The sequence below is a fragment of the Dipodomys merriami genome, unplaced genomic scaffold, assembly GCF_024711535.1.
Source record: "Dipodomys merriami isolate MVZ:Mamm:240054 unplaced genomic scaffold, mDipMer1.0.p SCAF_33, whole genome shotgun sequence".
In the NCBI taxonomy this organism is placed as follows: domain Eukaryota; kingdom Metazoa; phylum Chordata; class Mammalia; order Rodentia; family Heteromyidae; genus Dipodomys; species Dipodomys merriami.
The window spans coordinates 9,415,929-9,429,863 of NW_027204826.1; the positions used below are offsets into that span (position 1 = coordinate 9,415,929).

Sequence of the window (13,935 nt, forward strand, 5' to 3'; positions counted from 1 at the left end):
GTAGCCAGAACACATTGCAAGTTTTGCTGGCAGTCAAGAACTGGAGAGAAAACTGGGTGCCGGCAGGCAGCAGAGTTGCACACCTGATCTGAATATGGCCTTCCTGCCACAGCTAGGAAGGAGCTGAGAGATCAGATGTCTGAATGAAGGCCCATTTCTGAGAAATCCACTTTTCTCTTAAAGCCCTGAGGACAACTCGGGAAACCCTCTGGGGTGGTACTTATCTCAGAATGCCCTTTCTTTGTAATACTGAGTAATATCCTACCGTATGCATAAACCATATTGGGTTGATCATCCATCAGTGGTAATGTGTGCTTTTTCCACCTGTGGCCTATTGTAAATAATTAGATTATCAAAATGGTTTTACAAATACCTATTGAAGCCTAACTTTTTGTTCTTTTAGGTTTGTATACCCAGAATTAGACTGCTAGACCATACATGGGGGGTGGGGTGGTTCGGCCAGTTGTGGGGCTTGAACTGAGCACCCAGGCACTATCTTTGAGCTTTTTTGCTCAAGGCTACTGCTCTACCCGCTCTGAGCCACAGCTCCACTTCTGGTTTTCTGGTGGTTAATTGGAGATAAGAGTCTCAGACTTCCCTGCTTGGCCTGGCTTTGAACTGCCAATCCTCAGATATCGACCTCCTGAGTAGCTAGGATTACCGGTGTGAGCCCGGCAATTTGCTGTTATTGCTGCTATTGTTATTATTCTGGTAGTGGTAGTGTTTTGCCAGTCATGGGGCTTGAACTCAGGGCCTGAGCACTGTCCCTGAGTTTCCTTTGCTCAAGGCTAATGTTCTACTACTTGAGCCACAGTGCTATTTCCAGCTTTTTCTGTTTATGTGGTACTGAGGAGTCGAGCCCAGAGTTTCATGCATGCTAGGCAAGCACTCTACCACTGAGCCACATTCTCAACCCTTGGTGTTTGTTTTTAAAACTACAAGAACAGAACTACTGCTTTCCACAGCAGCTGCGTCATGTTATTCTAGTCCTTCCAGTGACACACATAGAGTTACAGTTTCCCTGCAGTATCCCCACCATATCAGCTGTGCCCCTCTTTATTTTTCCAGAGTTCTCAGGGGTCGCTCACCTGCCCGCCTACACTGGGCACCAATGGGACACTTCCAGCAGCGACCGTGCCCTGCCTACCCGGCCGCCTGACTGCCATTCACCTCTACAGAATCCAGAGGTATGTCCTCACCCCTTCTCCCCTCCCCTCGACCCTACCGAGTCCTCCTCTGGCTGAGAGGTCCTGGGGACAGTGCTAGAGGGATGGACTCATTCAACATCTGCAAGCACAGAGCTGGAGGCAGAAAACCAGAATGTCACCCCCAAACACTAAAACTGATCAGAAAATTAAAAAATGTTTCTTAATTTGCCCTGGAAGGTGAGTTTAGAATAATAAACACCTGTAATCCTAACTACTCAGAAGGCTGCGATCTGAGGATCACAGTTCAAAGCCAGCCCAGGCAGGAAAAGTCCATGAGACTCCTATCTCCAGTAAAGTACTCAGAAAAAGTCAGAAGTAGGGCTGTGGCTCAAGTGGTAGAATGCTACCACTTGAGCAAAAGAAGCTCAGGAATGGCACCCAGGCCCAGAGTTCCCCACCCTAGGACAGGCAAAAAGAAAAAAAAACACTAATTCTTTTCTATTTTTAAAGTTTCTTGTTAGTAACTATCCAAAAATACAATCTCCATCCAGGTAACATCCTAGTATAATGATTCTTTTGCCATACAAATATCTTGGAACAAAATTTTTTATTTACCTTGATGCATTGTTTTGATTATGACAAAACTTTAAAGCTACAAAAAAAATTGAGAGCATAGAACTGTGAAAGCTCAAGTATTTGTTATTTCCCAGATATCCACATGCACACACACACACACACACACACACACACACACATACACACACACACACACACACACACACACACATTTTGTAAATATGTATTGATGGTACATGCATGTGTTTGTTCAATTATTTTTATCAGAAGTATCTGAAAGGAAGTTGCAGACATCATGATATTCTTTGGCAAGGATCTCTTCTACAGAACTAGAACACATATCACCATGAAATTTAACACTAGTAAAGGAATATTGTCTAAAATATTGTACCAATTCAGATTCCCTTCATTGTTCTGAAAATATTAATCCTAGCTATTTTTCTTGTCTATTATTCAACTTAGTGTCATGTACTGAATTTAATTCTGTCTTTTTCATTTTAAACCAAAATACAGAACTCTGCTTTTGTTTGTGTTTTTTGTTTGCTTGTTTGCAGTTCTGGATATCAGATCCAGGACCTGATGCATGCTACACAAGCATTCTACCACTGAGCTACATTTCCAGCCCCATTGAAATTTTTGAAGACTCTAAAAACTTTAAGAATCTAGGTCAGTTATTTTGTACAACATTTCACCATCTAGATTCCTTTTATTGTTTCCTCAGATTTAAATAAAAATTTCTTACATTTAGCTAAATAGCATATCCGTAGCATACTATAGTATATAACCTTTTATTTGTAATAATTTTATTTTCTTGGCTAAAGTAGTTTCTACCTGAGCTTCCCTGTAGCAAACTCCCTTTTTATTCTCTATAATTAATAAGTAATTAATTGGTAAAGCCAACTTTGAGATGCTGTGAATATTTTCTTCCAGAACTAGTCATCATCATCAAGTGGTTTTAGCAACCCTTCTTGGTTAGATTGTACTTTTTAGCTCATAGATAATCAGACTTTCTTTCCTATCACACAGTCCTTCATATTTTACATTGTCCCAGCTGTGACCTCACCACACAAGGGAGTGTACCGAGACAGACGGGAGGAGTCTGAAATCAGACTGTCTTCATATGTACACACCAGCTCGATGACCTTCAGCAAGCACCTCCAATCACAATCCCTCAGAGTCCTCATAAAATTCAAGAGACTAAAAATGACCACTGCCTGACACACTGCTGCAGGGTGTGGAGCCTGTGACTAGCTCTTCTAAGTTCTGGCTGTGAATTATCAGGAGCTGAGAGGATGGGCTGAGGAACAACTGGATGGCTGATCTCTTATGAGACCTGCGTAGAAATCATCTCACCTCATGGTGGCTAGGAAGCAAAGAGACAGGAAGGCTGGGATCCAAATGCCCTTCAAAAACACCCTGCCAACGACTTAACTTCTTCCTAATGGGCCCTACCTCTTAATGGTTCCACCACTTCCCTTCCCTCTGCCCATCACAGACAAAGAAGGGCTTGTCCCTCCCATACACCCTTAGTTATCAAGAAATGACTGTGAGATTAATTTGCAGTGAGAAGAGCCATGTCCCCTAAGGGCAGTGCTGAAAGCTGTCATTCAGAATTATAGGTCTGCTTTCCTTTGCTTTCTTGCAGCAGGTTACATAGAGTTAAACATGCTTATGCCTACCAAGGGCCTCCTCCCAGGCATTCTAGATTGATTGACTGGAGAATGAGACTAGCCTTTCTGTGGCCCTGTGCCACTGGACACCCGAGCTAAGCAAATCTGCCTCATCCTAGCTGATCCCTCCCATTCTGTCCTTGTGGGTTCTCCTGACCTTTCTAGACTGACCGCAGCCTGTTCTTCTGGAGTGCAAGGGAACTTAGGAGAGCTTCAGGTGCTGCATAAGTAGCTGACTGAGCCCTATGTCTGTTTCCTGATATACAAGGGCCCCTGTGACCCCAGACATTCCCTGATCTAACCTGAGTCCCTACCTGTACATTGAAGTTGAGGCCTAACATATGCATCATAAATTTAAATAGAAGCCCATTTGTCATTTTCAGTATGCCATAAATAATAGCATTTCAACATAGAGTTGTTCTGCTCATTTTTAAATAAATAGACAATTATATCTATCTATCTATCTATCTATATATCTATATATATATATATATATATATATATATATATATATATATATATATATATATATAATCCCTTTCATTCTATTTAAAATACATGGCCAGCCAGGTTCTTCCCATACCTTAAAAAATGTACACCCTTTTGTTCACTCCTTAATTTTGTATTTCTATTCCATATCCCTATTTTAGTTTATGTTGTGTTGCTATGACAAAATAACCTGAGGCTGAATACTTTGAGCATAAAGAAGTTCACTTGGGTTGTGATTCTGGTAGCTGGGGGACTCAAACCACATGGTACCAGCATCATCCTAGCAAGCCTCCACCATGTCTTAGCAAGCCCCACACCCCAGCTGTATTACCATATGACAGGGGAGCAGAAAGGAGCAATTATGTTGGGTGTCTTTGCTTTATAACAACCTACTCTCAGCACTAATCCTCTCTTCAAGACCAGAATCAATCCTTGCCAAGGGCATTCCCTCCTGACCTAAGTACCTCCCACCAGGTCCCCCCTTTACACGTTTACCTACCCCAGCACCACCAACTGGGGACCAAGTTTCCAGTACATAAGCCCTTGGGAGATACCCTCTAACCATCACAAAAACACTGCCTTACAACCTTATTGTGATTTTGTGCTTAAACTTCACTTGCTGTTCACTTTGTCACATTCTTTGCTTGTGTGTGTGTGTGTGTGTGTGTGTGTGTGTGTGTGTGTGTGTGTGTGTGTGTGGCACTCAGGGACACTGCCCAAGCTGAGTTCAAGCCCCAAGACTGACAAAAAAATAAAAAGATCTCTTAATAAGATGAACTATAGGAGGCTTCATCTAGAGACCTGACCTGAGGAATGACAGGACTCTGCCTTTGGGCAGAGATGGGAGGTTTCCCAGTCCTTAGGAAAGACAACTTCCCCACAAATGTGTTTCAGGAAAGAGTGTATAGACAATCGGGGAATTTTACAGTCTATGACTTATAAGCCTCCCATGCCTGTCACCTTGAACTAATTGTGTCTGTCCCCAGGAGGCTCAAGATTCAACTGATGGCCACTGCCCTAAGCTCTCCCTTCTTGGACTCAATTCCATCACCCCAATAACCTAAAGTCATGCCCTGCCCCCTCCCACTGCTGCTCCTCTTTGGGCCCACTCTGTGGATCCCCAATTCCCTCTGAGGCTTTTGCTGGAGTTATGGTATCTTCCAGGATGTAGCAGTTCCTTGTGGTCCTGCCCAAGAGTCCATGTAGTTTCTCTGTGGAGTTCGAAGACAGCATTTGGGTTTTGATGCTTTGAAGTATATAATGGTCACACTCTGAGTGTCTCTCTTCTGGAAACAACATATACATGGACTTTGTCTGCACTTTCTTCTGCAGAGCTCTGGAAGTGAGTTTGCAGACATAGTTAAAAAGTCCTGGTAGTGAGGACTTATCTTTGGAGTCTTGGCATGCGGCCTTGGAAAGAGACACCGTCTTGCCATAAGAGAGCATAAGTAGACATTCACACAAGGCTTGACACATATACCCCAGGGCAGGTCTCAAATCTTCTGGAATGAGACAGCCCTTCCATTCACATAGACACGCATCTCCATGCATGAGTGGATGAACTGGCTAGTTAAGATGAACTAGTGAACCTCGTCCTTGTGCCCTGAGAATCCCTGAGGAGCACCTTCAGTTTTTCAAGATTATATGAGCAGAGGAAGCTTATAAACAATTGACTTCCAAATTAAGTTTAAGTCCTGTTGAAATCATTGTTTGGCTGTGCAAATTCCCTCTGTATGCTGTGGGCATTTCTAGAACAAGCAGAAGCTCTCAGATAAAAATCATGTACTAGCATGTACCAAACTTTATTTCATTCATTCATTCATTCAGAAGGGAACCAACAAGAAGGCAAATTGTCTGTCACTAAGAACATTTGAGTAACTGGGATTTATAGTCAGTTGGGAAAGAAATAGAGAAATGAGGTGCTAAATTAAATTACATCCGCATGAAGCAATAAAAATGGTAACGTATTTGGACTCAGCTTTTTAGTAGGCAATAAGAATCATAATAAATTAGTTTCTGCAGGCTAACCTCTAACCTTAGAGGATGATAATTCTTTGCATGTTTGTCAACTATGAATTGTTCGGTATTTATGATGAGTCTCAAGAGTATCAGCATAAAATCCAGCAGGATTATTAGTTTGTGTTCCAGTAGGATATCGGAAAATTTTTAATCCACATTTTCCCTTTGTCTAGTTGAGGATAAATTTTTCAGTAACCATGGAGTAAAATAAGGTGACCTGCATGGCAAGCTTGAGCAATGGTGTAGATTCCATCAGGGCAGTCCTAACAGGCAGTCTTAATGGGCTCTTGAACATTCCTTCCTGCCTCCTGACATCCTACCCTGGGCCACCCCTGCCTTGTGTGGGCGCTGAGCCTAGTGACTTGTTTGGCTGATGAACAAAGTTTAATGGAAGCAATGGTCCATCACTTTCAAAACCAGACCACAAAGACAATGCCCTCCCATTAATTACCTACTCTCTTACTTCTCATGGGATTCTTCTAATAAAGAGGGCTGTGATTTTGTGATCTCCCTTGCAAGAATGTCTGTGTATCAGGGAACTGAAGTTCTTATTTCAACAACCCTCCAAAGCTATCCTGGCAGTGCTCACATCAGCCAAGCCCTCTGATGAGACTACAGCCCCAGACCACATGAGGAATGCAGCCTGGTGACAGATCCTGAACTGGTCACCCACCTCTACAGAGACTGTGGATTATTCATATACATTGTTTTAAGTCTCTAAACATGAAGCTACTTATTTTCACAGTACAGATACCTAATAACCATAGCCACAGAACTTATATTATCAGTTGCACTTGGACCTTGAGCTTCTTGACCAAGTCCCGTACATCTCTTTTATTACATCTCTCATCTTCTTTCTCCATTTCTATTAGTTGTTCTTTCTTGCTTTCTGTTCCATTTCAGTCCCCCTTGTCAGTACCTATGATTACATCCTTGACCATTGATTAGAGGTTGAAATTGAAAGCAGCTTATTTGTAGGGACAATGTGCAGTTCAAAAAGAAATACTCCATCCTTGGCCAAAAACAAAAGAGTTTTTTTCTTTGTTAAAGCCAATTTCTTCAGACTTGCTGAGACTATTTCCTCCAGAGCTGCAATGATTCTTATTTGGTCTGGAGCCAATGCCTAGTGTTTGAATGAAATTGGTTTTCCCATTGTTTCCTCAGGGGAGTGCAGACAAATACATTTTCTGCTTAAAAATGCAGTTTCTTTCTAGACCTAAACAGATGATCCTATAAGCTTATATTTCCTATTCATCAGGTCCACTACAGAAATAACCTTTTAGGAATTATGAGTTCTTTTGATAATGACACACAAGTTATCAAGAGCAAATCTTCTGAAGGATGGGACTCCAGAGGGTTTTATTAGGTTCCCAAGGTTATTAGCTGAAAAACATACTTGCAAGTAAATACATAGATAATATCATCATCAGTAATAGCCACATAGAGCCTTTTTCTTAGTATTCACTCTGTACCAGCCTTCTGTAGTGGGATCACTACCAAATTCCCATGCAAAGAGAAGTGCTATCCTCACTACAGAAATGAGAACCAAAAGCTGGGTGCCAGCAGTTCACACATGCAATCTTAGCTATTCAGGATACTGAGATCTGAGGATCATGGTTTGAAGCCAGCCTGGGCAGGAAAGTCCATGAGCCTCTTGATCTCAAGTAAACTACTCAGAAAGAGCTGGGAGTGGCACTGCGGCTCAAGCGGTGGAGCACTAATCTTGAGCATAAAGAGGCTCAGAGACAGCACCCAGCACCTCAGTTCAAGCCCCAGGACTGGAAAAGAAAAGGAAGGAAGGAAGGAAGGAAGGAAGGAAGGAAGGAAGGAAGGAAGGAAGGAAGGAAGGAAGGAAGGAAGGAAGGAAGGAGAGAGAGAGAGAAGGAAGGAAGGAAGGAAGGAAGGAAGGAAGGAAGGAAGGAAGGAAGGAAGGAGAGAGAGAGAGAGGGAGGGAGGGAGGGAGAGAAGGAAGGAAGGAGGGAAGGAAGGAAGGAAGGAAGGAAGGAAGGAAGGAAGGAAGGAAGAAAGGAAGGAAGGAAGGAAGGAAGGAGACCCAGAGACTGCAAATAAACTTTGTAGAATGTTTGCCCAGATTTGTGTTTGTGCAAGTGTTTCTAATGACTTAACAAGTGAAAATTTCAACTAAGTAAAGAAGGAAACATTTAATAGATTCACCTATTAGTTCCTAAAATTGCCAGGGTATTATAGAAATCTGATTGGATTCTTAAAAATCCATCTATCTTGATGGTATCTGCTTAAAATGTTCAGTCAGTCATAATGATGAATGTTTGTGGATGCCTTTAATATATTATTATTCATTCATTCATTTATATAAAATGGCTTATTCTCCTTGAAGAAAGAGATATTTAAACACTGAATTTTACCAGTCACTGACATATGTAAATATTCAACTAAGATGAGTCAATTAAAAAGCTCCAAAGCTGAAATTCTCCTGTGCATATGAAATTTAAATTCTTTTTTTAAAAAATGGAAACCAGCTACTGCATCTATTCTCACGGTTCCACTTACTGTAAGTAGGCTGGAAATTTCCAAGTGTAAATGTTCAGCCCACAGGAACTTCTGTCCAAATGTTAGACACACTTCCCCACCTCCTCCTTCACCACTCACACGGCTATGAAAATGTATGCCGCGCACATGTGCATAGTGCACACATGCATGTGTGCACATGTGCACAAACTCCTTCACTTGCATTGTATACTGATCCACACAAGCATGTGCATATACACATGCACACGTGTATATACATGCACTGAGGCATGTTTGTGTGCACATGCATGTATATTCACTCACAGTGTAGACACTCACACAGACACTCATAACACTAACACACAGAAGCTTACACACAGAAGCACACACTCTGACACAGCTACAAGATCATATGGACACGTGCGCACAGACAAAGCATATTACATGTATATAATCACATTCTAATACCGAAACACACCTGCATAGAGCTTAATCCATATAGAGTTGATTTTTACATAGGTATGAAAAGGAAGTTGAGTTTATCATATTTTATAGTTTGCATGTTCATGTCCATTTCTTCCAGCACCCTTTACTGAAAAGACTGTCCTTTCTCATATAAGCACTTTTTTTTTTTCTGCTTATGTGGTTCTGAGGAATCGAACCCAGTGCCTCGTGCATGCAAGGCAAGCACTCTACCACTGAGCCACCTTCCCACCCCAGGACTGTCCTTTCTCCATCGGATTTACTTTTGTACCTTGGCCAAAAATCAGTTCCCTGTTTCCTGCCCTATTGATAAATGAGTCTAACCTTAAACCTATTTTGTACTATAGGTTTATATGACATCTTAAATTCATGTACTATAAGTTCCCCAACATTGCTATTTTTCAATATTGTTATGGCTAACCTACTTCACATTTATGCATACAAATATTAGAATCTGTATTGCTTATATCTACAAAGCATTATCCTGCTGGGATAATGACTCTGATCATATTAGATTCATAAATGAATTAGGAAACAACTGGTATCTTAACTGTGGTAGCTTACAATGCATAAGCACAGTACATCTACCCACTTTTCTAGGTTATCTTTGGTCTCTTACATCTGAAATTACTAAACTCCTTGCGGCTCTCCCTGCTGGAGAAATGTTCTCCAAGTCTGTGCATATGCTGTTTCTTCTGTCCGCTTGCTTCTGCTGTTATTGCCCATAGCCTACCCCATACACATACACTCACATAAAGCCCAACCCTGTACTTCTTTGCACAATATCTAGTCCTACTATGGTTTGCAGATGGGATATCACATCTTCACAGCCTGTCTCATTCCTTTCCTCACTGTCCCACAACTTCCTCACCCTGATGTCTCTCTCATAGTACTAAGCCCTAGAGGAAGCAACTACTCCTTTAATTGTTTTAACCACCAGACCCGGTAGCCTTAGAATGTAGAGACCATTCCTGATGTGGGCTGTATCTGTGGCCTATAACATTCAGCCAGGGTTCTGTTAATAACAATTGATTTTAAGAGTGGAGAAATGAAGGAAGGAGAGAAGGAAGAAAGGAAAGAGGAAGGGAAGGAGGGAGGGAAGTTAACAGATGGGATCAAGGCCCTCCTCTATGTCAAGCTCTATGATACAGTAGCAAAAGGAAGAGAAACATACTTTCCCACCTCAAGGTTATCAGCATGCCCACATATAGGTGTTTTCTCTCTAATATGCTTGCAATATTGATCCTTAAGAGATAAAAATAAATAAGGTAAAGTACAGTTCCATCCCTTAAGTATTCCCCATAGAATTTGTTGATTAGTGCCACGATGCAGGGAATCATAACTCTACCTTTTCCAAATGGATTTCTAGCTTATTTTGTAGTGTGGTACTTCTCCATAGAGTTCCCATAGATTTGGGGATTCCCCCCACCATTTGTCATGCTACAGATTATAACAGTAGCCATCACCCAGCCTCAAAGGACAGAAGAGACCATCAGAGACTCCACTGAAGATGTGTTTTGACATTTTCCTAGGACATTCTGTTGCTGGTGCTGTCATTGACATGGCTGCTTGTTGATGTCGGGCAACATCTTTGAAGTTCTCTTGATATTTCTCTCATAGCCTCAGACTGGCACAGGCTCTCAAGTCACCTCACTTGAAGGTGAAGGGAGAAAAAAGGAGGGTTTTATGCATGCCTTCCTTTTGTTAGGAAAGCGAAATATTTGCCAGAAGGAGTCTGGCAGACTTCCTCTGGTTTTTCAGGAGCTGTGAAAAGATAAGTACTGTCCACCTGGATGGAAGCAAAACTGTGAGAGCAAAGACTAGCAATGTCACGATTCACTTACCAATCATGGCTTGTTACAGCGGCTGCAAATGATGTAGCCATGGAGGAAAGTAACTATCTGGTAATGAAGAGGAAAGGAATTGTGTCTTGGCTAGGATATTAAGGACATCATCCATGATTATATACAAGGACCTTCTCCTGTCTCACACAACACACACATGCTCTCATGCATGCGTGCACACACATGAAGACACGTGTGCATGCGCGCACACACACATGCACACATATGCACAGACCTGCATTTCCTCTTCCACACAGCTCTGACTCTTTCTTCCTGCAGCTTTATCAGAGTACTTTCATGCATGGTGATGAAAACAACCAACTTCTGCATCTCCTTTGTTCCTTACCAAAAGTGTCTTGGAATTTCCTGCTGATTTATTTCCCTAAGTTTTACGAACTGTTTCTCAATGAACAATCCTGTGTTGAATGCATTCAATTTGTAATAAATATGAGAAGGACTGCCTTCTTTTAAAATACAGTCTTCCCATCTGTACACTAAATTCTCTTTCTATCCCTCCGCAAAGAACTATTGTTTTCTGCAAAAAGAACAAAATAAGTGTCTCTTATTATCGTCATTTCCTCTATCTGATTTATAGAACATTCTTTTGGTGTTGGCTACTATAAAATGAATCTTTGTTTTATTGTTTTCAGAATGTTCCATTGGCTAATTTGGGCATCTGGAAGAAGTATTGATTTTCGTGTGATGACCTTGTCCAGCCATTCAAAAATTTCATTTGTCCCCACCCTTGTTCTGAACTTTAATGGAAGCTCTTGTCGAATTTTCATTATTAGGTCTGCTTATTCCTATAGGTTTAGAATCAATAGCCTTAGTAAGTCAAAGAAAGTTCCTTCTATTCCTGGTTTGTTTTGAATTGGTATAATGAGCAAATGTGGGCTTTGGGGCATCTTTTGAGATGAACATACAGTTTTTCCCCATATTACGTTGACATCAGGACTGTGGGAACTTCTTTCTCATGGGAGTCTGGAGTGAGGCAATCCAGGGATGACTTCGGCCAATCCAAGAACTCCCACACATCACCCCTCACCCTCGCCACACTCCCTTCCCTCTACTCAGTGACCTCTGCCACGAAGGACTCAAGACAAGGCAGTCTCTGAAGCTTCAAGACCTTCTGTATCTTTGTATATCTTTTTCTACAACTTGAGCTCATTCACTCACCATTTATTTGAAGTTTACATCCATATCTATAAATAATTTTTCCTCATTTTACTTTTTATTATCTTTATGTAGTTTTACAAAGGGGTTTCAATTCAACATATCTGGTATGTGAGTACAAAGCATCTTGATCAGTGTCACCTCTTTCATAATTCTTTTTTTTTTTTTGTCGGTTGTGGGGCTTGAACTCTGGGCCTGGGTGCTGTCCCTCAGCTCTTCAGCTCAAGGCGAGCACTCTACCACTTGAGCTACTGCGCCACTTCCGGTTTTCTGGTGGTTTATTGGAGATAGGAGTCTCACGGTCTCTCCTGCCCGGGCTGGCTTTGAACTGCGATCCTCAGATCTCAGCCTCCTGAGTAGCTAGGATTACAGGCGTGAGCCACCAGCGCCCAGCACCTCTTTCATAATTCTGTCCCATCTCTCCCAACCCCAGCCCTCTCCTCAACTTACCTTGTTCCATTGTCACCTTTGAATATTGACAGGTATGACAGCATCGGCCTACCCTTTCTCTCTCTTTTTCTTTTCTAGTTTTGACTTCCTACTTATCTACTTTCATCTTTTAATGAGACATACATTCTAACATATCATTTATATGCAAAAATAGAAGCCCAAAGATACTACAGATGTGCAGTGATACCATGGGGATGGTGGTTCTGTTCCACTCAGTCATGGTATGCTTCACACACCATCATTACAAGATGGTGAGTGTACTTTCAGATATTACTTCCTTCATTAAAACACAAAGAATGAGCCAAGTGCTGGTGGCTCATGCCTGTAATTCTAACAACTCAGGAGGCTGAGATCTAAGGATCCTGGTTCAAAGCCAGCTGGGACAGAAAAGTCCATCAGACTCTTATCTCCAATTACTCCCTTCCTTAAAACACAAAGAATGGGTCAGGTGCTGGTGGCTCACACCTGTAATCCTAGCTACTCTGGAGGCTGAGATCTGAGGATCCTGGTTCAAACCTAGCTAGGGCAGGAAAATCCATGAGACTCATCCCCAGTAAACCACCAGAAAATCAGAAGTGGAGCTGTAGCTCAAAGTAATAGAGCACTCACCTTGAGCAGAAAAACTCAAGGATGGCATCTAGACTCTGAGTTCAAGCCCGGTGGCTGAAAAAAGAAGTGAGGGAAACCAATGTGGGAAAAGGACTATTCCAGTTCAACATGCCCCTTTCTATCAGGTGAGCAGATACTTTCTCATAAATCAGACCCAGTTGATGTCCTTTTCCATCAGGTAGACTGAATCACCCAGTATGGCCACATTGATACTGGAGATCCCAAGGCAATGAGAGTTCCCTCGAGTGGCTTTGACCATTGATACCATTGCTGGTGCTAGAAATGCTGTCTACCCTCTTGAGAATGCATGGATTCTACTGTTCCTTGACAAGCCAAGGTTCTACCTACAGTAGGCTGGAGGGTAGAGACTGGGCAACCCCAAAAACTAGAGCTTTACATCCCTTATCTCTACCAAAATCTTTATGCCTTTGTTCATTTTCCTGGAGCTCACATCTTTCATGTCACTTTGGTCCTCAGGAACACTCACTGGACTTATGGCCATCATGGCTTCTCACCCTGATAGTCCAGGTAGCTGGTCCTGGGGCTTACCTACAGCCTTCATGGCCACCAGCCCTCCTACGCATGCAGAGGTCTTTGATTCTCTGCCCATGTTGTCAGCCTAGAAGGTCCCTTTTTAACCTCCTCAACTGCTTCTCAGAAATCATTTGGGGCCAGGGCTGTAGTTCAGTGACAGAGCACTTGTGTAGCATGCATAAAGACCTAGGTTTGGTCTAGCAAAACAGACAGACAGACAGACAGACAGACAGACAGACAGACAGACAGACAGAGAAAGAGAAAGAAACTTTTATAAAAGTTCACTTGGGTATGAGGAGGTAGCTCAGTGACAGAACGCTCACTTTGACTGTTCAAGGCCCTTAGTTCCATCCCCAACACTGACTACCACCACCACCACCACCACCAGAACATCCTCATTTTAGCCTTCTTTATATCATCTGACAGAGTGAGAGGACTGTTCTCAAATTCTGA

General features: G+C 42.1%; 1 protein-coding gene across 4 annotated transcripts in view; it reads left to right on the plus strand.

Annotated features, from left to right (window-relative positions):
- The window catches only part of Otud7a (OTU deubiquitinase 7A), a 177,074-nt gene that overhangs the window by 93,090 nt on the left and 70,049 nt on the right, over positions 1-13,935 (plus strand). For 3 of the 4 annotated variants that reach the window (XM_070043096.1, XM_070043098.1, XM_070043099.1), the window contains exon 2: positions 1,069-1,187. The exons of the other annotated variant lie outside the window; for it this stretch is intronic. The gene's annotated coding sequence lies outside the window, so the exon portion shown is untranslated. The remainder of the gene's footprint in view (positions 1-1,068; positions 1,188-13,935) is intronic. 4 annotated transcript variants of the gene reach the window in all.